Genomic DNA, 22,966 nt, shown 5'->3' on the forward strand with positions numbered 1-22,966 from the left:
GTTGAAGATTCATTAAAAATACCCCCATATTAGAATGATACCAGGAGACTAATTTTGAGACAGTTTTAATCCTTAATTCCCTAATAATTTTAGTGTTTGAAAATTTAAAGTACAACTGTATAGGGTAAAATAATTTGGTATTTTAAAAGTGAATAATATCCTCACACTAGTTAGCAGAATATTTTATAAATACTTGTGATGAGATATATAATGATATCAGCATATAGGACCAATTTTTAACTCACACCTGGGCTGCCACATCCTTCTAGAAATTATTAGGAAGCCCTTTGTATTAAAGAGAACCTTAGAGTCCAGTGATAGTATATTTATATGCTGCATTTTATTTAAGGCTGATTAAATCCATATTTACTTTCAAAACTAAACTCAAAGCACCACAATTATATATTTTGCATACATATATATACAAAACATTGTTTCTCTGTGTGGTGTCACAGCTCTTGTTTATAAAACACTGAAAGTACAAACCTAAATGTTACACCCCAATTTTTCTTTTCCTTTACATATATGAGGAAGCTAGAATTTTGCAGAAAGAATTTGAAGTAGTTTTCATGTGAAAGAAAAAAACTATTTCTTTCTTAAAAATATAATAGATAAGGATCACAGAACCATTTGGTTAGCTAAAAATATTCTACAGATTTTATAAATATTTGAGGCATAAAATGGCAAGGCAGTTCGGAGATAAACTAGAACCAAATGTATAAATGCATTCAGTGTAACTGTGAATTTAACAGCAAACTATATTATGCTTGACTGAAACAGAACTCAGTCTTTTGTACACTAATAAAGGCATGTGTTCAACCATGGTAAAGAACTGTATGTTCCCATGTGTCTTTATCCATGCCTGATTGTGTTAGAGATAAGATGATGTTTAAGTAATTTAACCAGTCCATGAGGCTTCAGCTCCTGTTTACCCTGAAACTCATCCTCACATCATCCTTCCCACTTGGTCAGCGCAGGGATTCTCTAGTAACATGATTGCCCCTACAAGGGATTTATTTTCTCTGGTATTTATATTTCTGGTACATGGGATGAATCCACTGGGAACATTTGCTTCATTGATGGTATCACCAGTTGATTTTTTTTTCTTTTTAATCATTCCCAGTATTGGAAAGTTCTCCCTTAGTAGTCAGGACAGTGTTTTCTTGGGATTTTCAAGGGAAATTGTCAATGGAGGAATGAGGAAAAACCCACAATAATGTCAAGTTTCTTGGCATTGGTAGACTGACCCTGGCTTCCACTTCACTTGTGGATTCTCTATCTTCTCTCCTCCTGGGGCAGAGGGGGATGGGGAATGGGTGTTACAATCAGTTGCAATCACTCTTCCTCCTCAGGGGGAGGACCCCTCACACTCTTTCCCAGCATGGGTCCTTTCCTCTGGCTGAAGTTCTTTACAAACTGCCCCAGTCTGGGTCCCTTCCATGAGGGGCAGTCCTTCAGGAATTTGCTCCAGTATGGATTCCCACAGGGTCACACCCTCCTTTGGGCACCCTCCTCTTCTGGTGTGGGGTCCTCCACAGGCTGCAGGCAGATTCTGCTCCAGCAGGGATCTTCATGGGCTGCAGGGGCACAGCTGCCTCAGCATGGTCTGCCCCCAGGCTGCAGGTGCATCTCTGTTCTGGCACCTGAGGCACTTTTCCCCCTCCTTCTTCACTGACCTTGGTGTCTGCAGGTCTGTTTCTATCAGATTCTCACTCCTCTCTGGCTGCAAATGCTTCTGTGCAGTAATAGCTTTCCCCTTCTTTATAAATCAGCACAGAAATTCTGCCACCATCACTGATGGACTCAGCCAGCAGCAGGTCCATCTTGAGGAAGCTGGACATGGGGAAACTTCTAGCAGCTTCTCACAGAAGTCATCTGCCACCAAAGCTTTTCCTCACAAACACCACAGCCTCCTTTTCTCACCTCCACCCTCCCACTGGCAAGGATGTCATCTTCTAGTCACTCTGGGCAGACTGGCTGGCTTTCCCAAACACAGTTTTCACAAAATAGGAGATGTATGGAATAGGATGCACCATACAATACTTCCACCAGACCTCTCCCTGGTGCAGCCTTGCCATCATGCAGAGTTGTACAGGACAGGGAAGAGGTGCTGGAAGGGCAGTCCTGCCTCAGCATCACTGTGCACCACAGTGCCCTGGCATGCCTGTGCCACATGGTACCTCAAATGCACCCCCAGCCCTCCGCTGTGCTCCACCCCAGGTGTGCAGAGCCCTCCCCAGCATCACTCATGGAATACAGGCACTGCCACTGCAGCTCAAAGCCCCTGCTGCTGGGGCTGCTTCACCTCTGCTAGCAGCAGTCAGGTTTAACATGGTAACACATTCACCAAGGCATGGTTGGCTTGGATGGATGATCAGTGGTCAGTGTTCCTGCTTACTGATTTAACAGTTGATCTGGCCAGAAGATCAAGAGGCTTTCCTTAAGTGATTCAGCAAGCCAGGGCCATGCTTCTTATTAACACCAGAAGTATTTTCTACCACCACCTTTAGCCCTGAATAGCAAAGCTGCCTTTCCAGAAAACAAAGAAGCTGAGAAACCTATTGTAAAGTACATTAAATTTCAATGAGTGAACAAACTGTAGAGAGCATGAAAGCACAGAATATTGACAGATAAATCTTGAAAGAATAAGGGACAAGAGGTGTTAAAAAACAAACAAAAAGATAAAATTCATACTGTTACCTATTTTAGGAAGGGACATAAAAGACTTTTTCAAGATTAGAGATGAAAAAGCTGTATTGATCCACATTTATCCTCGATTACTACTGGGAGATGAGGGTTCAGCTTCTTGTTTCATCTGCAGAATTCTTTTATGAAAAGTCAATTAAATTTTCCTTTGGTTGAAACATTGTACCTTTTTGTAAAGTCTCTGTCCCTTGCTTCTCTAGTTCTCAGATTCTCCTCTGTAAAGTCAAGATAATGAATGTTTCCTTTTCCCCTATCCTTCATCTGAAATGGCTTTCAAGTTCTTGGGAAGCACATTATATGAAGTGACTAACAGGAGCAAGCCCAATTCTCAGCAATTCCTCTAGACACTGCTAGGCAGTTCAGAATATGAAAGGCTGCATAACTCTACCTTAATAAACCAGAGGTTAACAAGACCATAAACCTCTATCCGTAAGTTCAAACATTCTTTCAATATTGCTGCAGTGATAAATAAAACATCCTCAGCATTACAGTTCCCATCATTTAGGCCTTTCCTCTTGATGTTTGCAGTGTGTTTATCAAACTAAAAACAGTTCATAAAGGAGTCCCAGGCCCCAACTATCAAGTCAATACTCTTCCCCGTAAACACAACATCAAAAAGCCAAACTGTTTTAAATACACAAGACTATAAATTTCTCTTTTCATTTGTTATCTCTCCTGCACCTGCTCTAAATACTTCTTAGCTTAATTGATGGTCTCTAAACAATCAGTGTTTATATTCACTTTGGAGCTGCTTCAGAAGGAAGATAATAGTTCTGTTTGTTTTCCTTCTGTATCCTGGGTGTCACTCAGAGCCACATTGAATGGAAACTTGATTTCCATTGCAGACACTGGCAGGAGAGTCCTGTACCCACCACAGACATTTGTTGTCCAACTCTGGTTAACAATTCACATATTAACCATGTTACTTTACCTACCTTTTATGTTCAGGCGTTTTTATTGCATTCCAGTAAACCCAACCACCTTCAGGCAACAGCAACACACAGGCTAGTAAACCTTGGCCTGAGGTCAACCACTCCTGCACCAGCTCTCTGGGACTATCACCCAAGGAAGCCAACTGTCTGTCCCTGGGGATTCACTCCCCTGAACTCATCTGCAGGGTGGTTGGTCTGCACCTCATAATCCTAGGGGCAAATAACCCAGGAACACTGTATTTAGTGGGACCTGAACTCTGCTTCCCCGCCCTGGCATCTGGAGAGTCAGAGCATCTCATCCTCCATGGCCCAGGTTCCCAGAGTGGGGCACAAGGAACAGGAGACATAACCCCAAGCTTTGAACATATTCTCTAGACTTCAAACCTGAATCTGCAGAGCACTCAACGGGATAAGAAAAATGTTGTGCAGCTGAATGACACACAATGAAGAAGAAAAGAACATGGAGAGGCCTTGTCTGGTGTTTTTATAAGAATTTCCATATCAGTTTAATAATTCATTCTTCAGTGGGAATCAAGTTCAAAAAAGAAAGAAAACAAACAAAAAAAAGGTGAAATTTTCAGCTCCTTTGTGAAAAAAAACCTCTGAAAAATGTTAAAGCTGCAAAATATAAAATATTACTTTTATTAATCAGTGCGCCTCATCTGGCCATACGGACTCTCTTGTTACCTAGGGGTCAAGTTCAGCTGACAACCCACTGAGTAAATACCACATGGGAAGCTGTGGAGCAGTCGCACATTGGAAGATTTCCACCAGCCCAGGAGAGCTGCTAAGAAGACAGAGCTCAGTGCTTGAACTTATATGCACCCAAAAAGATGATGGGGACATTTTAGCCCCCGAGCTGAGGGTCACATCTTGGCCTGTACTATCAGTGTAGGAATGATCTCCCAGAACTGGGACAGGCCAAGTTGTCTTGGCACAGCCCAGCTGCAGCTCCCTTGAACTCCAGTTGTGTTTCTAGGACACCTCCTTATGGCCAGACATCACTTCTCAAGGGAAGTGGTCATTCACAACACTTTTCTGCACATGCATCATTTGGTAATTTTACTTGTGTATTTGAAAACAAACACCTCTCTTTGGCAAACAAAAAATTAGGACCTACAATATTTAAATTCCCAAAGAAGTGTGATTCCTGGGAAAATTGTGATTTCCATTAGCAGGTCATGGTTAAGGTAACGTTTTTATCAGTGCAGAGTTACAGTTTCTCAGTTATGTGTTTCTCAACAACACATTTTCTAGCATTATCACAGAAAATGCAGTGATACCTAGATAGTATGCCTCATTTAACACCAGCATTCTCTCTTAAGAAGCACTTCCCACAGACCAAGAATGATGGGTGTGCAGAATTCTTTGCAAGAGTTCCCTTAATTATCTCTCAACTCTACCCTTCCCAAACTGGGAGGTAAATGACAGGTAGTGTCATTTCACTCACAAAATGACAGTTTTCAGAAAGCATGCAAATGAAAGTACAGGTATTTCCAAAAGCATGCCTACCTAACAAGTGATTTTTAACGAATGCAAAAAGAGACCAAAAAGCCTCTTTCTCAGAACTGTGCTGTTAATATTTCTCTTGTGAAGTGAGTGAAAACATGAGAAAATAGTGATTTCAGCTGTGAGGTTTTTGTGGTTTAGATAAACATTCTTGCTGTTAGGGAATTGATGTCTGACAAATTCCACTCCTTGATTTATCACATTTCACACAAAAATTCATCTAATTGCATATTGTTATTTTTGCATTTACAGTACTATCATTGTAGCCCACCATGATTATAGCACCTGTGAAACTCAACGCCTGGGGGAAAACTACTGTAATAGCGTCTTCTTTCTATTAATGGAGTAATTCAATACATTACCTTCCTGAGCACTGTCATTTTATACAGCCAAAGCAACATATTTCCTGCTGGAACACTGCAAGAAACATTCTTACATTGTGCCTGCTTAATATGCTGGGTAATTCACAGGGGGAAAGAAAAGTATTTAAGAAAAAATAAAGGGATAGTCATTTTACTTTCAGGCAGAAAATCCTTTTTACTAGTTATTATGCTTTTATTTTAAATATCTGAATAAAACCCCTCTTTCTACAGTTTCGGGGATACTTTAATAAAGAATTAGCAATCAAATTATTCAAGTTTATTAACAAGGATTTCCATATTGATTCAGTTACTATTTTTTTATAGTCATCCTCACAGCCTATTTATAGCACTTCCTGTTACAATTATTATACAGAACTTGTAAAAGACCAAAGAAGTATGGAAATTTCATTTGTTTCCTTCATTAAGTAAAGATTCAAATTCTGTATTTTATTGTGCATGCACAGCTTCTCTTTCTACTCAGTGGAACTGAGGGCCAAGTCACACCCCTATTTATTCGAAGATCTTATTCAAATATAATTCAAAGCATATCTTTCCCCTGCAACTCTATAAACAATGAAAAGAATTGTCAACTTTGGTTTTCAGGCTTTAAAACAGTTCATTGGCTTGACAGTGCTTAGAAAGTGTGCTCAAAGAATGACTTTAGAGAACATGCTTTCAGGCTCTCCTTGTTGTCTTTCTTACAATCACACTGCAAAAAGGGTAAAATCAAAGATGACTACCCAGGAACAAATATTCCTCTTGAATCTGCTTATCTAGATTTTATCCATTAAAACTGCTACCATTTAACTGAGCAAAATGATGTCATTTAATGACTATAGACATAACCAAAATCTGTCTACTTTTTTTTTGTAAAAATCCCAAACAGATAACAATGCAAAGGGTGGAAGGAAAAATATGAAAATATATGGAAGATGGCCAGCTTGTGAGCCAGCTTTGGACTTAAAGGAATCCAAAGTTAGTTCCATAAATATAGAAGTCTCATTTTCACTTTAACTTTTTTACCCACTTAGGGGCTTATTAGCCCCTAAAAGTGTTCTGCCCTTTGCTGGAGATAGTTATCAAAGTACTTATGAACAGAAAAGGATTGCTAATACTAAAAGACTGTTCAGTTGGGCTCCACTTCAGCAGTTGTTTTCCTTCTTGCACTGGAGCACACACAAACCTGTATATTCATATCTGCACACATTCATATTTTTTTTAAGAGTGAAAATCAAAATATTTGGATGCATCAAGACAAGCATGATGCCAGAATCTTCTGGGGACAAGTAGCTCAATGCAAAGCATGGCTGTTGTGGATTTACACCAGAGGGCAGGTAAGCACCACACAGTCACTCACTCACTACCCTCACTGGGATGGGGAAAGAATAAAGGGGGAAAAAAAAGAAAAACCCAACAACAGAAAAACAAACCTCAAAAAAACCCAAAGAAAACTCAAAAGATTAAACAAATAAAAAAAAAATTAAAAAAGAATAAGTGAAAGAAAAGGGACAGGGAGACAAGAGAAAACAAGCAATGCAAAAGCAATCATTCATCACTTCCTGGGGGTAGATTGATGCCTAGACAGTACCTGAGGTAAAGATGGTTAATTCCCTATATCTCCCCATTTTCCCTTTTATTGCAAGCATGACTTTATATGGCATGGGATATCTCTTTGGTTGGTTCAGGTCATCTGCCTGGTTGCAAATCCTCACCCTCAATCTATTCTCTGGGGTGTCAGAGCAAGAAACAGAGGAGACCTTGACGCTGTACAAATACTATTCACACCAGCTAGAGTATTAAGAGTGTTACCAGTTCTATTTCAGTCAAAATTCTGAAACACAGAGCTGCCATGAAAAGAAAAATCTATTCCATTCTAGCCAGGGCCAGTGCGAAGGTATAATTGCTTTCATCAAACCTGGGTTATATTCAGAAGAAAAGGAACAAAAAGGAATGTCTCCTAAGGCATAACAAATGCTGGCAAGAAGCTGGGCCATTATGTTTCTTAGTCTTTTAGCAGTAGACTGTACTTTTTTTCTATAAATTTAGAGGGACCAAAACACCTAACCAGTTCTGCAAATATTCATTACACCATTCCCAAAATTGTAAAGGCAACCTGAATTTGTGTACTTTTCTAGAGCCATAGTATATATCACTAGGAACTCAAAGAAGGCTTACTCGAAGACAACCTTTCTTATCTGTGAGAAAGTTCAAAAAGCATAGGCCTGCACATCTGGAGTATAATTTTGTGATGTTGCAGCTGCCACAGCCCATTCATTCTCAAGTTGCATCAAGGGAAAATTAGGTTGGATATTAGGAAAAAGTCTTTCACGGAAAGAGTGATAAAGTACTGGAATGGTCTGCCCAGGGAGGTGGTGGAGTCACCATCCCTGGATGTGTTTAAAAAAAAGACTGGATGTGACACTTGGTGCCATGGTTTAGTTGAGGTGTTAGGGCATGGGTTGGACTTGATGATCTTGGTCTCTTCCAACCCAGTCATTCTGCAATTCTGTGAATTCACTCCTCTAACAGGCAGGACACTTGTAGAAATAACAGTACCAAAGACTCCAACCCTTCCCAAGCCAGCCTCAGGACAAAAATCATCATGTGCTCACACAATTTACTTGAGGCAAGTTTGGAATTTTAAAAATGACATAAGTCTAAATATGACACATTTTATAGCCATAGTTACTCCGATTCAACAGCACTGACACAGGGAGGATGTTCACTCAGTCTCTGCTAGCATCCCTAGTACTGTTGTCCAGCAAGGAGAATTAAGTGAGTCAAACTGCTACTTCACAGAGAAATAGATACATTTGTAAGAGCCCTGAAAAATTTCCACCTAAGGTCTAAAAGGACATGTTGATGGAAGATAATCTGGAACCATTTGCCCTTGCTAACTGATCAGCTGTCACTCCTCACTTTCTTCTTCTGTAGAAGACCCTTGATTATGAGTTTTCCTAATATCCTACCACAGCACTTGTGCTTTTGTCCTTCCCTGAAGCATCTCTTAGCTGAATCCAACAGAGGAGATAGATAAAACCTTTCATATGCTACTGCCACAGCTAAGGCGAAGAACAGGTGCCTAATGGAAGGAGCTAAAGGTGATCACATTAAGTAAAGGACAGAGAACAACGAAGATCCAGAAGTTCTGCGTTTAAAAATACAGGACAGAAATGTGAAGAGGCAAGGAAATAATTTAACTAATAAATGTTTTCAAGGAGATGGAGTAGTTTTCCCCAGATGGGTACACAGGAGTTGCTACCCACAGCAGAAGATTTCTGGAGGAGTCTTGGATTGAAGTAATTTGGACATATCAAGTAACAAATTTCTAAATTGCAAATTTGGCAATGACATCACAGATTTAGGAAGTTGGTCTACCACTAAACAGGAAAAAACTCTTATGGTGCATTTGCCTTTTATAAATCATAAAAATTATTATTTGCTGAGATAACAGATACCGAGATCCGGAGGGATGAATTGCCCTGCCCATTTTAACCAGAACTTACAAAGCTACACTAAGTTACAAAGAAATTCTCAGACTGATGCAGGAAAGAAAGCTTACCTTTAAACTTGTTACTTTGCTGGCACTCACAATTCCTGTTTCAAAAATACATTCCTAGGCACCACTGGGGGAGTCTTGACAGACTCCCAGAAAAGGCAGTGAGCCAACTTGTAGTTATTTTAAAGAATGCATCAGTTGTCTACAATTTTGCACCCTGGTACAGATCCTGTTTGTCTGAAAAGGATCCAGGCCATATAAAAACGGCTTGTTGGACAGAGTCCAGAGTTTTACAGACTAAAAGCACATAATTTTACAACATTCCACCTCAAATCTTGCATGAAAATGCTGGTTTGAAAATTGTGATAGGTAAAGGGAGGCAAACAACTTTTAACATTGTCAAAACATTTTTGGGTCAATCTCAAGACTGTGGGAAGAGCAATATCAGAACTGTGGGAAGAGCAAAAAGGAAAAGCAACATCTGTAAAATATTTTGTGTTATAATCTTTCTGCATCCTTGCAGTGACACTTTACTCTGCTCCACTTACAGGGAGGTATTACTCTGATATTTTCAGTTTACAGTGTATAGGCTTCTTGCCATCTGTTCAAAATTCAGATGAGCAAAATTACCTAGTTGTCAGTGTGGTTTGTTAAACTATTCTGCAACACCCTTCACTGTTTTCTGATGTACTGAGAATCAAATACAAGGCTTCAGTTCTAAGAAGACCTTCTTATATGATTACTTTTGTTGCCATGAGCAGACCTACTAACCTACACAGAACTGTACCATACAGCCAAGTTAAGCAAGTGTGCAAATGTTTGCAAGTTCAGGGTCTTAAATCCCTGTTCTGATCCACATGACCTAATACAGCAAGTAATATTCACAAGTCCTTTTTAATTGTTAAACACTGAAACTTTGTATGAGAGATATGCAATTTGTTTGCACCACTTAGTTCTGAAAGTCCTTTAATGCTGTAAAACTGGCCTGTGACATGAATTCATCACAGCTTATGCAGCTCATGCAGGCACACTTGTTGTAGGCACATCACAGTGGGAGTGACACTACTTTTCTCAGACATGCACACAGCTGAAAAAGCAGATAAAGCTGCCACATTCAAAGAACCTCATTCCTAACAGGCTACAAGCCTTGCTTAGCCAGAGTTCAAGTTTACCAAATAAACAGGCTTTCAGCAAAAACTGACCAGGTTTCTCAAAATAGGGAATCACACCCTGAGCAAAACCAACATCTGCATAAGTGAGGACAAAAGCTGCGGGTGCCAGACAAGGAGACAGGTTAACGAAGCTGTGGATAAATCAGGATGCCATCTTACTCAAGATAAAGAGACAATGGTGTCCTGTTATTAATCCAGTCACTTTTGAGTGGTAGATCATAAGAGTAAAGCTGGTAGTGCACATGGCTATGGGCCCCCACATTAAAAGCCATTTGAACTTGTTCCAGGAACATAACAGCATTGTATAAGAAGCTGCCAGTTGTACCAGCCTGACATAAAACAAGGTCCCTTCAAATTCCCTTATAGAGTAGTTGCTGCAGAGCTATTTGCCTTATAGGACCACATTTGCCAGCTTCATCATGCCATGATTTCAACAGACTGGGGTTTTTTTAAAGCTACTGCAAAGAAAAGAGGCACAGGAAAAGTTATTTTTTAGACAAAATCCTTTGTATCAACAAAGCTAAAACTAGACAAAAAAATTTTCCTTTCAGAAATGCCTTGTTATACACCTAGGTAGATTTATGGTGATCTGAAGCAGAGAAAAACAACAGAAAGGAAGACTCAATCGCTTTGGACTCTGAAAAAATACTTATAAAAATCACTTGAGATGTGTGCTCTGAGTACTGAAAAAAAGAAGCAAGATTATTATACAAAAATATAACATTAGAAGCTGTTGGGAGCAACCCAAAGCAGATGGGGACTGGGTCACTTATTCAAGACATGACAGACTCATGGGTTAAAATCCCATATTATCAATAACTTGATATGACTCTGAAAGACTGAATCAGAGCAAATTCATCTGCAGTTTTGAAGCCAGCTTCTCAGATTCTCCTCCACACCCTTCATTTTAATGGCTCTCTTTAAGACTGAAGAACCTTTTTATAACAGAGGTGTTGTCAAAACTAATCAATACTTCCAAGAAAATGTTTTGATCAACTCATGCTTCCAACAAAAAACAGTATATGAAAAAACAACAAAACAAAACAAACCAGAAATATCTAAATAACTCAAAGGGGTTTCAACAAACATGGAATATGGCTATTTGCCATATTTCTGAGAAAGTGGCTGAGATGTTCTTTACAGGCAAGCTACAAAGCCCACAGTGGGTTCTAATGTCATCCCATGTAACAAAGGCACCACATCTATCAACTTTTTTCTCTTTCTCATAACACAGACCATTACATGACTATGTAATTGGTGGCTATTTGCTATTTCACAGTTTGTTATTTCTTGTGCTTTGAACAGTGACTTCATCCCTAGTTAAACTCTCACACAATTCCCCTGAATCTCAAAAGCATATGTATTTTCAAATTAAACACAACAATAGGAAAAAAAACAACCCCACCCTATCTGAAAATTCTCTAATAATAGAATCAGAAAAAGTAGTCAATTTACTCTGAATGCTGTAAATTCAGCACAACCTGGTGCTTCTACATCAGCACAACTGTCAAAATGCAGGTCAGAATCGAGACATTGAAACTCCAGTGTGTCACCACATCCATGCCACCGCTCCTCTAAGATCTGCTTTCTGAAGAGCCTTCAAACATTTTGCAGACCTCATTTGCCAGCAGTTGAGTACACAGGGCTTCACCACTTCCCTTGAAAGACTACTCCATAAATTACAGTCGTAAACTGAGGAGGAATTTATAATTGGATACAGATCTCTCCCAAAAATTGTCACACACGGTATATTAATTTCTGTGTGCTGATCAGTGCAATTGAATGCTTCTGTAATACTCATTCAACATCTTCTTTGATACATGCTGGGATGAAATTCTGTAAAGAATTCCTCTTTGGTGCTTTTGAAATCTTTTCAGACAGTTGTATTCCTTATAACAACCTTTCTTTCCAGTAGATAACAGTGCACTGCTAAAGTAACACCATACCACCATTGTTTCAGTTTATTAGCTTGCATCTTAATTCTAGAACAACATATATGGTGAAGAATCTCTCTTGAAACAGAAAGATCTTGTCTTTTTTGTGGAAGGGCAGAAGAACAAATTTCTATATGTTCTATAAGAGATGTGAACAGTAGGGGTTCAGTACAGCACTATTTTTCACCTGAAGAGTCAAAAGGAAAGTGTACTTACCATTGCAGTTGTAAATTAGATTGGAATTATACCTATCTTACATTAGGCAGAAAAAAGAAAAATTATACAGAAGAAAAAAAAAATAATATTAGCTCCCCTATTACTTCAGTCTCCTGCACCTGGGATTTCTTCCTTTAAGAACAAAGTTGGAAGTCACTTTGGAGAGAAGCCAGCTGTCTGGAATCTTTTGTCCAAAACCAAGTGTGGGCTTCTAACAAGTCATAACAGAAAAAGGCAAGATCTTTTCACTTTTTATAGTATCTTAAAAGCTTCCCTTCTCCCTGCAGTTTCACAGACACTGAAAAGACAAATTAAATCATGCAACTGAGAACAGAAAAGTCATGCTTCATTTACAAATGTTCAATGCAGCCTATAGTGGTTACCACTGTACATAAGAAAAGAGTTATACTCATCTGAGAGCATGAGAAAATGGTGGCAAGTACTAAAAAGTAAATATAGGAAACAACAGAAAAACTGCCTTCAGTTCTTACATGTATTTGTTACTGTTGATGAATTTTGATAATACAGAGAAATTTTTAACACACCCACAAGTTTTAAAAACTAAGTCAATCTCACTTTACATGGAATATTTATCAATTTACATGTTCAGAGCCTTGAAATCATGTGGCCCCACAAACACAGGGCTCTCTGCTCCCCATAGTTCATAAATCAACCCTTTTTCCCCTAAGAATTGAAGATAGACTAGTATTATTGTTTTGAAAACGCTGTTAATTCTGAGAAAGGAATACTTACCTGCATCTGATGTATCACCAGAAAGATTACTCCAAGGGAGATAGACCATATGATTTCAAGGGCACAGAAGAACAGGCCTTGGGAACATTTTCTCCTAGATGGGAATGTGTAACGCCCACCTTCCCAGCACTCTGCCCAACAGATACACCCCCATTCACCCTCCACAGAAAAAAACCAGTGGCTTAAACAAGAGGCCTAAGAACCAGGGGTAAACAACACTGACTTCTTCAGAGTCTGCACCAAACAATTACAGTGAAACACTTGATCAGTCTGGACAAACTTTGTTTTTTAAAAATCCAAGAAAAACACAAACCATAACATCTCAGTACCTAGCTGCTATCTTCACCTATTAATATTTCAAGTGACCCAAGTTAATGAAAGTGCCAGAAGCCTATGGATGCACCCACCTTTACATGGAGCTTTTAAATATTTTGAAAGCCTATTTTGATTCAGTCTTAGTTTTCCATCTGTCACATCTGACGCCTCCAATGTGGGCAGAAAAGTTCCATGATTTTTTGGGTCAATATCCTCATAATGTACAACATAAGAGTGACTTCAGTTAAGCCCACAAGCCAGGGTATCCCCTTCCTTTGGTGTATGGGTATCCCTCTCCATAGAGGACCACAAAGTCCTGATTTTTGTGACATCATTCTTCCAGTGACACAGGCACTCTAGGAGGGAGTATATATTCACACAGATATGTCTCTCTTTGGCCCTAGCATTGCCTCTTTAGGAGAGGGAAGGTTTCCAGCAAGCATCTTGCATTCCCTGAGCAAGTCAGTAATAAAAAGATAGATAAAACCTATAAGCCCTCTTCTTGGGCTTATAAATCAGAGTTTTGTCCAGCTCTTGAGAGAATAGAAACTAGAAACCACACTTGGAAGAAAATTGCAAGGAAACGAAACTATGCACTGGTACTAAAGAAGTTTAGTGAACTTTCTGGATCTCAGAAGAGGGCAGCCCATCACCCCCTGTAATCGGGATCTTGTAGGTCTTGGTCTGGGGTAATGGACAACAGGCACAACAAGAAAGGCTTAACATTACACCTCACACACCTTGAAGTCCAGCAAAACTTAGGTTGCAGCACACATCTTTCTCAATCTAGTTTTAAATTGTTTCAGTGGATGAAAAATGCTGGGACACAGTTCTTTAGAAAGAACAGAATTTTTTTTGTTGAATATTGGTTCCATATTTGCACATTATTGTTCAGATTTTTTTAGAATATATAACCATGAAACAACACTGACCCAATCCTGATCTAGGAGAAATATTGAATCTTGCTCAGAAGAATGTCATCTTTCAAACAAGTTTTAGCTTTAGATGCAGTCTGTCCAAACATTTTAAAGAGCATTTTCCTCTAGGCAATATGTTGAAAGCTGGGTTGGAATAGACATATGACTACACAATTGCCTAAACTTATTGAATATTTTATTAGCCTGGTTCAATTTAATTTTTGCAAATTATTTTTAGATGCAAAACTTCTAAACCTCAGAAAGAGAGTCATATAGTGATGTTGCCTATGAATATGAAATAACACACTTCTCTCCCAAAAATGCAGTAATTAACGGTTGTAGTAATTATTGCCATCACAAACCAAGTATTTTTCCTAACAGTTACACATTGGCTGCCTGAGACAATGTTCCTTTCCTCTGTGCTCACAATAAGGATTGAATTAAGACCGAAACCACTGTGGAAGACAGTAAATTCCCAACAGGAATGAGCAGAATGCATTATGGCATCCCTTTTGCAAGATGGAGTCCCCAGTCAACCACACAGTCTTTGCCCAGAGAGCTGTGAAATTCAGTGACTGTCTCACCACTCTGGCTAAATACTGGCCTGAAAAAGAGTTCTGAAGAACAGCCCCGGCTATGAAAGGAGGAGTGAAGCATTTTCGGGCTCTGCCACTGAGAGATGTCTTTGAACAGCATGGTAGAAAGCAAGCTGTCCTGTGAGCAGGTATCTCTGCTGTAACACCTTTGCACTCCCTCCAAATCAGAGTGAATTGCTCAAAGACAGGTGAACAGATGGACTGATTCAAATGGATGACTGTGATAGTAAAAAGGTTTACTGCTAATAAAAATATTCACCTATATTTTAAAATCACAATATGAGACAATTTTCCAGTTTTAGGAAGGTCATTTGGCATTTCATGAATTAGACACTACAATTAATTTAACCATCATTACGGAATTAATTTAGTAAGCAAACCTCATGAATCATCTCAGAAAGTAGCTAACTTCAGAAATGCTGAGTCATGAGAAGGTTATGGAAAGTATCAAGTAGAAAAAATTAATCTCACTTCCATTTCCCTGTTTTTTCTATTTTTACATTCTCCTTTTCCTGGATCATTGCCTTTAATCTGAGGCCTTATTGATTGAATGCTATGCCTTGTACTCTCACAGCGAGATTAATGGATATAGCACTGCAGTGAACAGCATTGATTGACTGAAATCAATGACTCAGCACTGCCACACAAACAGGGGAGACAGACTCAGTTGTTGCCCATAACACATCAATAACACATTTTACCCAACAAACAACGAAATTTGTTCTCCAAGGAGAACCTTGTCATCTAACTATCCAATTTACTTAGATTCAGTGCTGATGAGAACAGCCTCCTCTCCTCCACTAACATAATTCCCACATTTATTTACAGTAGTTATGTTCTTGCTTTCTTTACATCAACAAGAGATTGTGCTGTTCCAGTTTTCATGGCTACATGACACGATCTCCATGGTAAGGGAAAAAGGAGTGGCAGTGGTTTCCCATGTGTAACTATTCACACTTTTACCATTATTTCATTAGGTTTTGTATTCATTCCTGTAATCTCTGTTGTTACTACATGCTAATGCCAAAATGGGAGTCTTGGCAATAACTATTGAGACTAACAATTGAGTAGAAGCTAAAGTAACATGGGCATTCAGAGTTCCCAGACTCTAAAGCAGTGAGTCTATGGTACTGAAAAGTAAAGAGGGTAAAGAAGGCATCAGTGGGTCCCAGTCTGAGGCTGAACCTGCTCTTCTTTACAGGTAAGGGCCAGCTGTGAGACACCGGTCTCACTGCTGATCTACTACAGTACACCTGACTAGAGTATGAAATTGAGGCATAAAGTGAGCATGAAAGGAAAATGCAGACCCAGCTTAAGCACTGCTAAGGCGTTGGGACAGGGACATGAGACAGGTTGGAGTCTGAAACTGGAAGATAATTCCAAATTTCATGCTAGGGACACAGCCAAAGTCATAGCAAGCAACTACAGTTGTAAGTCTGAAAAGATCTTTGTGGAGTCATTCCCTAATCACCATGAGGACCAGCTACACTTAGATCCTCCACAAAAAATATTTTGTTCAGTCTGAAAAATCTCCAAAGACTGACCTGGCAGCTTCTTTGGGTGACCCATCACAGTGCCTAAATATGAACTGTAGATCACTTCCTAGAATCTAATGAAACACACCATTACTGCAAATTGCCTTTTGTTCCATCCTCAGAGATGAAGAACAATTAAAGGCTGTCGCACTTAAAACCATGTCTGTGTTATTTATTCTCTTTTCTAGACAGCAATTCACCAAGCTGAGCTCATGCAAGTAACACTTTGATAGGAAAAACAATGAGTTGCCAGATTCAGGGGTGGCTGCTGGTACTGAATGTGCTCCCTTTTGCTCTCCTATGAAGGCAGCAGCAGGGAAAGCTCAGCTCCTCCTTGGACCTCTGGGTGAAGGCAGATGGACAGAATATTAGTTCATAAGATGCTTGTACAGGACACAAGGAACCCAGATTTTCAATAAAACACACTCAGTTCCTGCAATCTGTGTCACATTTCCTTAGACTAATGGAAAGTAAACCAGTAATTTCTCCAGTTTTTTTGTGTATTTCTTAAAGTATCACATATGAATTTGGGTGAACCATTCAGGACGGTGTTTATCACAACAGAACAGGGCAAAATGGTTATTTCTCATCCTCTTGTTCATGATACCTTCAGTAATGATTCCCAGAATGGCTTTCACATTTCAGCATTTTGCCTCATCAGCAACTTGCATTCACTTTCTAATTTGCGGTAGCCCACAGATACTCTTGCTGACTGAATTATTCGCCATTTTCTATAAATAAATTATACTTTCTTCTCTGACTATAGAAACTCATGCTTCTGATTCCATTATATCTTCTTGATTTCAGATCAGCTTGCCAGCTAGTGAAACAACTTGCAATTTTAGTTCTACCTCCCTCAGCCTGGGTGTTGTACTGGAAACTTGGCAGATGATACTGACTCCACCAATTAAACTTTTTGGTTTTGCAAGCCCCTTCTAGAAAGCTTTAATTTTTATTATATTATACCAGTTCTGCATACCAACTTTAAGATGTCTGTGTGGAATAAAGGCCTTTCAGCTGATGGTTCTGCTCAACTGTAATCTTCCATTTTCTCTTTGTGTTTTGTTGCTTTAGTTGTCAAGTGGCAGAGAAAATGTCCAAATAAGACTCCTCGTGGTAAAGAAACATATGAGTTAAACCTTCTAGGCACATTAGGTTAACCTCCAAAATTAAAATGCAAGCTAACAACTGTAAGTCATTTCACTCACTTTCATTCATCCAAACCAAAGTAATCTTGTGCATCCCAGCAATGTGGAATGATACATGCTAGAACCAACATGGTAAGTCTCTGAAACATCAGTGTACCTATGGGGTATTGCTGAAAAAATTGCTGAGATCAACAGCTAAACTTATTTCCATATCCATGTAACATTTTCATCAAAGAGAGCACTCTAGAGAGCATATGTGGTGATGTCAAAATGCATGTTTTTTCTTGCAAGTGTTCCATTCATGCCACAAATGTAGAGAGATTCTAGAATGAGGGATACAGAGCTTTCATCATTTTGTTTTCTATCAGGTGCATTTCTCTGTTCTCATCATCTTTGCCTGACATATGGATGCATAAAATCTTTCCTTTTGTATTGATATTTATGTGACTCCCTCCAAAATATGAAATACTTGCAAGTCTAGACGTGAACTTGTCACTTTTTTCTTCTGCGTATATCGTATATATCATTCTTTAGGACGTGCAATTTATTGACTCAACTTAAGGCTTATTTATTAAGCCAATCATACATGCTCATTGAGTCCAGTGATTCACATCATGTAAAAACTGAACATCTTAAGCAACACATGTGCAATAAAAGCAAACAGATGTTTGCAGTCTAAGCTTGCATTAACGGTGGTGGCATGGCAACATATCAAAGGCAAAATGCAACATGGCCAGAATTTCCCACTGGAGCGTTAAGCACAGCTACATAACTTTGAACCACAACCAATAGGATATCCCAAACCACCCTGAACTTAAGGTAAGAATTCATAGCTAACTGCTAATGCCTAAACTTCCCAACTAAAACTGGATGGAGTTTCCCATGGAGGGGATAACTAAGATGTGAACAGTATAGTGAAACAACTACTCATTTTACAGAATTAACACAGTAGGAACATTCATGTTGTTTCATACATAGTGAAATTAAATTTGTACAAAAAAATCCACCTCAGGAGGCCAGATCTGAGGTTTTATATGGAATTTTCCAGTCTAGGTAGCTACAAAACAGGAATGTTAGAAACAGCAGCAGGAGTACATGCATCACTGGAGGAGCCCAGCAGACAAGTCATGACACTTTCAAACTGATACCCTGAGCACTCTGCAATCCAGTGCATCACCAAGCAGAGCACTCTCAGCCCACTGCAATGACTGGAACTTGCACAAGAGGTCAAAAATAGCCTTTCTTTCATAACTCTGAATGAAGCATCATGAATCCTAAATGAAGCTGAACTTTATATAATGATATCTAGTGAAAACAACTGGGTTTTTTTAAATGTCATCTCCCTAAATCCAGCTTTCAGAGGACCAATACAGAAACACTATTGAGTGAAACTACTAGAGAAAAGAGAGTGCAACTTAATTTCTACCCCCTAATGAACCTGTAAATGGAAGAGTCTCAATTTTTCAAGGAAAATCCCGAGTTTAAACTGATTTACCTAAAAACAAGTACCAATTATTCCAGCCTCTGTGCACACAACCACATGAAAATAGTAACTTTACTAAAAAAATTCAGCAGAGATTTAGATGCATATGAAATTGAACATGTGTTACAATAGATATAGATAGGTCAGGAAACATGCATCTGCCTTTGTACAGACTTTTAGATTCAAGTCTATTTCTAGATATCTTGTTGAACATGAAATACACTTAATGTGAAAAAATATTAAAATATGGAATCACACAAAATTTCCAATGAAATGTTTTTCTTCTCTTGGTTACTTGCTACACCATCAAAATCTACATTTAATATTAATATTTCTAATGAAAGAAAAAAAAAACGAAAACAGCAAGGAAATATATCCTAAGCAGCTGGTAAACTCAGACCCTAACACAGGTCGCACATTTTTAGTACCTTCCTCTTATGAGTCTCAAAGCAGTGTGTATTCCAAAGCTCTAACCCTGGTAAATGGTTCTGAAACATAACTTGGAATTAACACAGAAAAAAAAACAGATTTAAAGGATAAGCTTTCATAAATAAGACTATTTGTGAGATAACACAGGACTAAAGAATTTATGAAGGTTTAATTTTCAGCCTTGTTGTTTTCTCAGCTTTTTGAAATGAATAAACACACAGGAAGATAGGATAAAAACTTTACATCTTCATCACAGACTTTTCATGCTTTACATTTCCCAACCCTTTTTAATTAAAATACTTGCATTTCTCCTGTCCTAAACAATTACATTACACAATAGTGAACAAATATACAGATGTCACAGACTTCTAATCCAGAGCACAGTTTAATGTTCTGTTATCTAAGAAAGAGCCTTCTTAAGCCATTCCTCAGCTGTCCAGCTTTTTGCCTCCTTCATTTTCATGACTCTTAAGCACTTACACTCACAGGAGCTGTGATGAATGCAATGCTGGGCCAGAGGTTTCTCATGGGGAACACATAATCCCATTTTTAGGTTGTGGTTGCAGACTGCAACCAACCTAACTGTATCCTGAAAGGGGCACACCAGAGCCAAGCAAGGCACTGCAGTATGAGGACAGCTGCTGGGCTAGAAACCCTAGCTCAGATTTGGAATGGTATTTTTAACTTTAAATTCCAAATACATTTACCAAAAGAAGAGAGGCAAGTTTTTAAAAGGTTTAAAAAATTAGGCAACACATGCTTTTTGTGGATCACATGATCTCTGGAGAGCAGTATTAGTCAGATGAACTGGGCAGACAAAGATGCCCTTCCTATAATTCCTTATCATTCATTTTCAATGCAAGTATTTTACTTGCAATACAGTGAATTCTACAGAAAAAGTGATTTTGCCTTGCTCTCTAGACACCCATCTCCATCCTGAGTTATTCTTAGAGCTCTTGCTTAGAGCTCCTCAACTGCAGATGGCAATTTTCAATTAGGTATGTGCTTCAGGGGAAATAAGGAATTTACTAAGGTCACTTAAGGGCAATGAAATCACACATGCCATATAAAATGCTTACACTACAAAATGATAGCATAATGGAATGGTAAAGCCTTTAACAAAATCGTAAAGGGAGTATGCAACTAGTACAGCATGTTCTTTTATTATTTCAAGCTCTCCAGTTACACCTTTGAAAGGTTAGTCTTTTTTTAATTGAATATGTGTAAAGATACCAGGAAAAAACACGATGTACCAAACTGCCTCTTGACAATGTCTAAGAGCAGTCAGCTTCAAATCATACACAAATCAGAAGATGAAAGCAAAAATGAGATGATGGATGCAAGTCCAGCAAGCCTACAAAAAAAAGTCCCCCAACTTTGTTTTTAGGATGAGCAGATTACCAAATGTGGAAAAACATTGAAGAAATTTATTATGTTCTTTTATTTCTAAATGAAAATATTATAATACTATATTCTAAATACATAAAGCACTTTCTGATTTAAAAGTGACAAATTAATAAGAGTTCTCATGAATTAACCCATCAGTAACACAGCAGCAAGGGAGAAGGTCATTTTGGTTCATTATCAATACTCTCAAATTAAGTATTTCTGCTTTCCTTCAGTCTCGTCCAAGTTACACCACAAAAGCTGGGACCACAGGTGTATGCACAGACTTAATGCCTTCACCTGGGTTCAACACATTCATCCTCAAAATACACAGTCCAACACAACACCATTACTGCACTCTGAACACAGTTCTGCCATTAGAATTAATACAAAGGAATCCTTGAAGGAATGAAAAAACAATCTTTAAACAAGGTCAGAATGCCTTTAGTTCTTTCATCTTTAATCAGTGAATACGCCTCATCACCTATTAACACGGTTAGAGACCCATGCCTAGGGTAGCAGGCTGATTTGCAGGAGTTCAGGCCAGAGAAGGGTAATTCAGTCACAGCCACTGCATTTTCTGTGATTTTAGATAAAGCACAAAGTCTATCCCATACATTAAATGGGATAAAAATATTTTTTATTGTATTTACTTTGAAATTCTTTTCTTACTGTAAACAAGCATAAAATTTCCCTGGGATTTATCTCCCAACCAATTTCTGGTCTGAAACAAATTTACTTCTTGCGCATCCATGTTAATGGAAACTACTGTGACACCACAGGCACAGCACCAAGCTCAGGTAAAACCCCAGGTAAATCCAGACACTGGTTTTAGGCAGGTCCCCCTGATGCTGCAAGCGCTGAAGCCACATCATTACACATCTTCTGTGGGTGACAGAGGCAGGCACTGCGGCTGGAAGGAGTGAGAACCGACTCCTCCCCTTGTGTCCCTTGACAGGGTCACAGCCACAGAGCTCCCCAAGGGGCTGCAGCCTGGGCCAGCCCTGCCCAGCCTGGCCACACCGCCCCTGCTCACATCCTGGGATACAGCAAGGTCGTGTCAGCCCAGAACACACTGTAGAGACTTTGAACCACCTTTCTACCTTGCTTGGCACCGGGAAATCAAAAGACCATTAATGATTGCAACACAGCTAGACAAACTGATGGGGGCAATGCAATTTCCTGAAATGAGACTTGGAAAAGGTGATTTAAGAGCCTGTTTCCCTGGAGTCTTCTCTTGCCCTTTAAATTTATGCTTTACTAACAGCCCTGTTACAAGTCCTTTCTCTGTACTCCTTTTCAATTCAAAATAATAAAGATATTCCACAAAACCACCAGGATGAGAAGTGCAACAAGTGAAATTTATGGTTCTGGTCCACCAGCCCTGCTTTCTTTGCCATGGTGGCTTCCACCACAACCAAAGATGAATCATCACAAAGAGCCCATTAGCTTCAGCCCTGAAATAGGTATTTGGGAACTTGCAATGTACTTTGTGGTGTTGAAGCTCCTATAAAAGCCCCTACTGAAACTACTCCAGCTATCCTGTGTCATTCCCATTAAAATCTCACTCAACTTTCCAAGTCAGGAGTTAACAAAAATCTTACACAGAAATGAATGAGACTCTCTATGAACACAAATTACTTAACTCTTTCTTTATTCTGAATTAATTTTAACCAGGTAATACTATATTACTAATCTCAGGGAGACATTAACTCATAAAAGTTGCAGCTATTTAGAAGGAAGAGAGTCTTTAAATAATAATTATCTTCATAGTAAGCTTCTAACCTCCTAGGAATTTTACTTTCCCACTTTGATGGCTCGGGAAGATGTAGCTACATCTCCCATAATGAGTGCATTCACATGCCCATGCACACATAAATATGTGAGCACATATGCACATAAAATGGAAAGTAATCATGTATCTATCAGTCTCTAATGCCAGAAAAACAAAATTCATTCTGAAAATGCACTCCACCTGACTAGTTCTCTGCAACCTTTTTCTTAGAAGAAAAGGAAATCTCCTCTTACTGCAAGAGATCAACTGAAAATATTTTTCCATTCTTATGTTTTACAC

At 38.9% G+C, this 22,966-nt stretch overlaps 1 protein-coding gene across 1 annotated transcript in view; it reads right to left on the minus strand.

Annotated features, from left to right (window-relative positions):
- Nucleotides 1-22,966, minus strand: part of MID1 (midline 1) — a 240,584-nt gene that overhangs the window by 216,697 nt on the left and 921 nt on the right. The window lies entirely within an intron of this gene.

Source organism: Catharus ustulatus, chromosome 2 (genome assembly GCF_009819885.2).
Source record: "Catharus ustulatus isolate bCatUst1 chromosome 2, bCatUst1.pri.v2, whole genome shotgun sequence".
In the NCBI taxonomy this organism is placed as follows: Eukaryota; Metazoa; Chordata; class Aves; order Passeriformes; family Turdidae; genus Catharus; species Catharus ustulatus.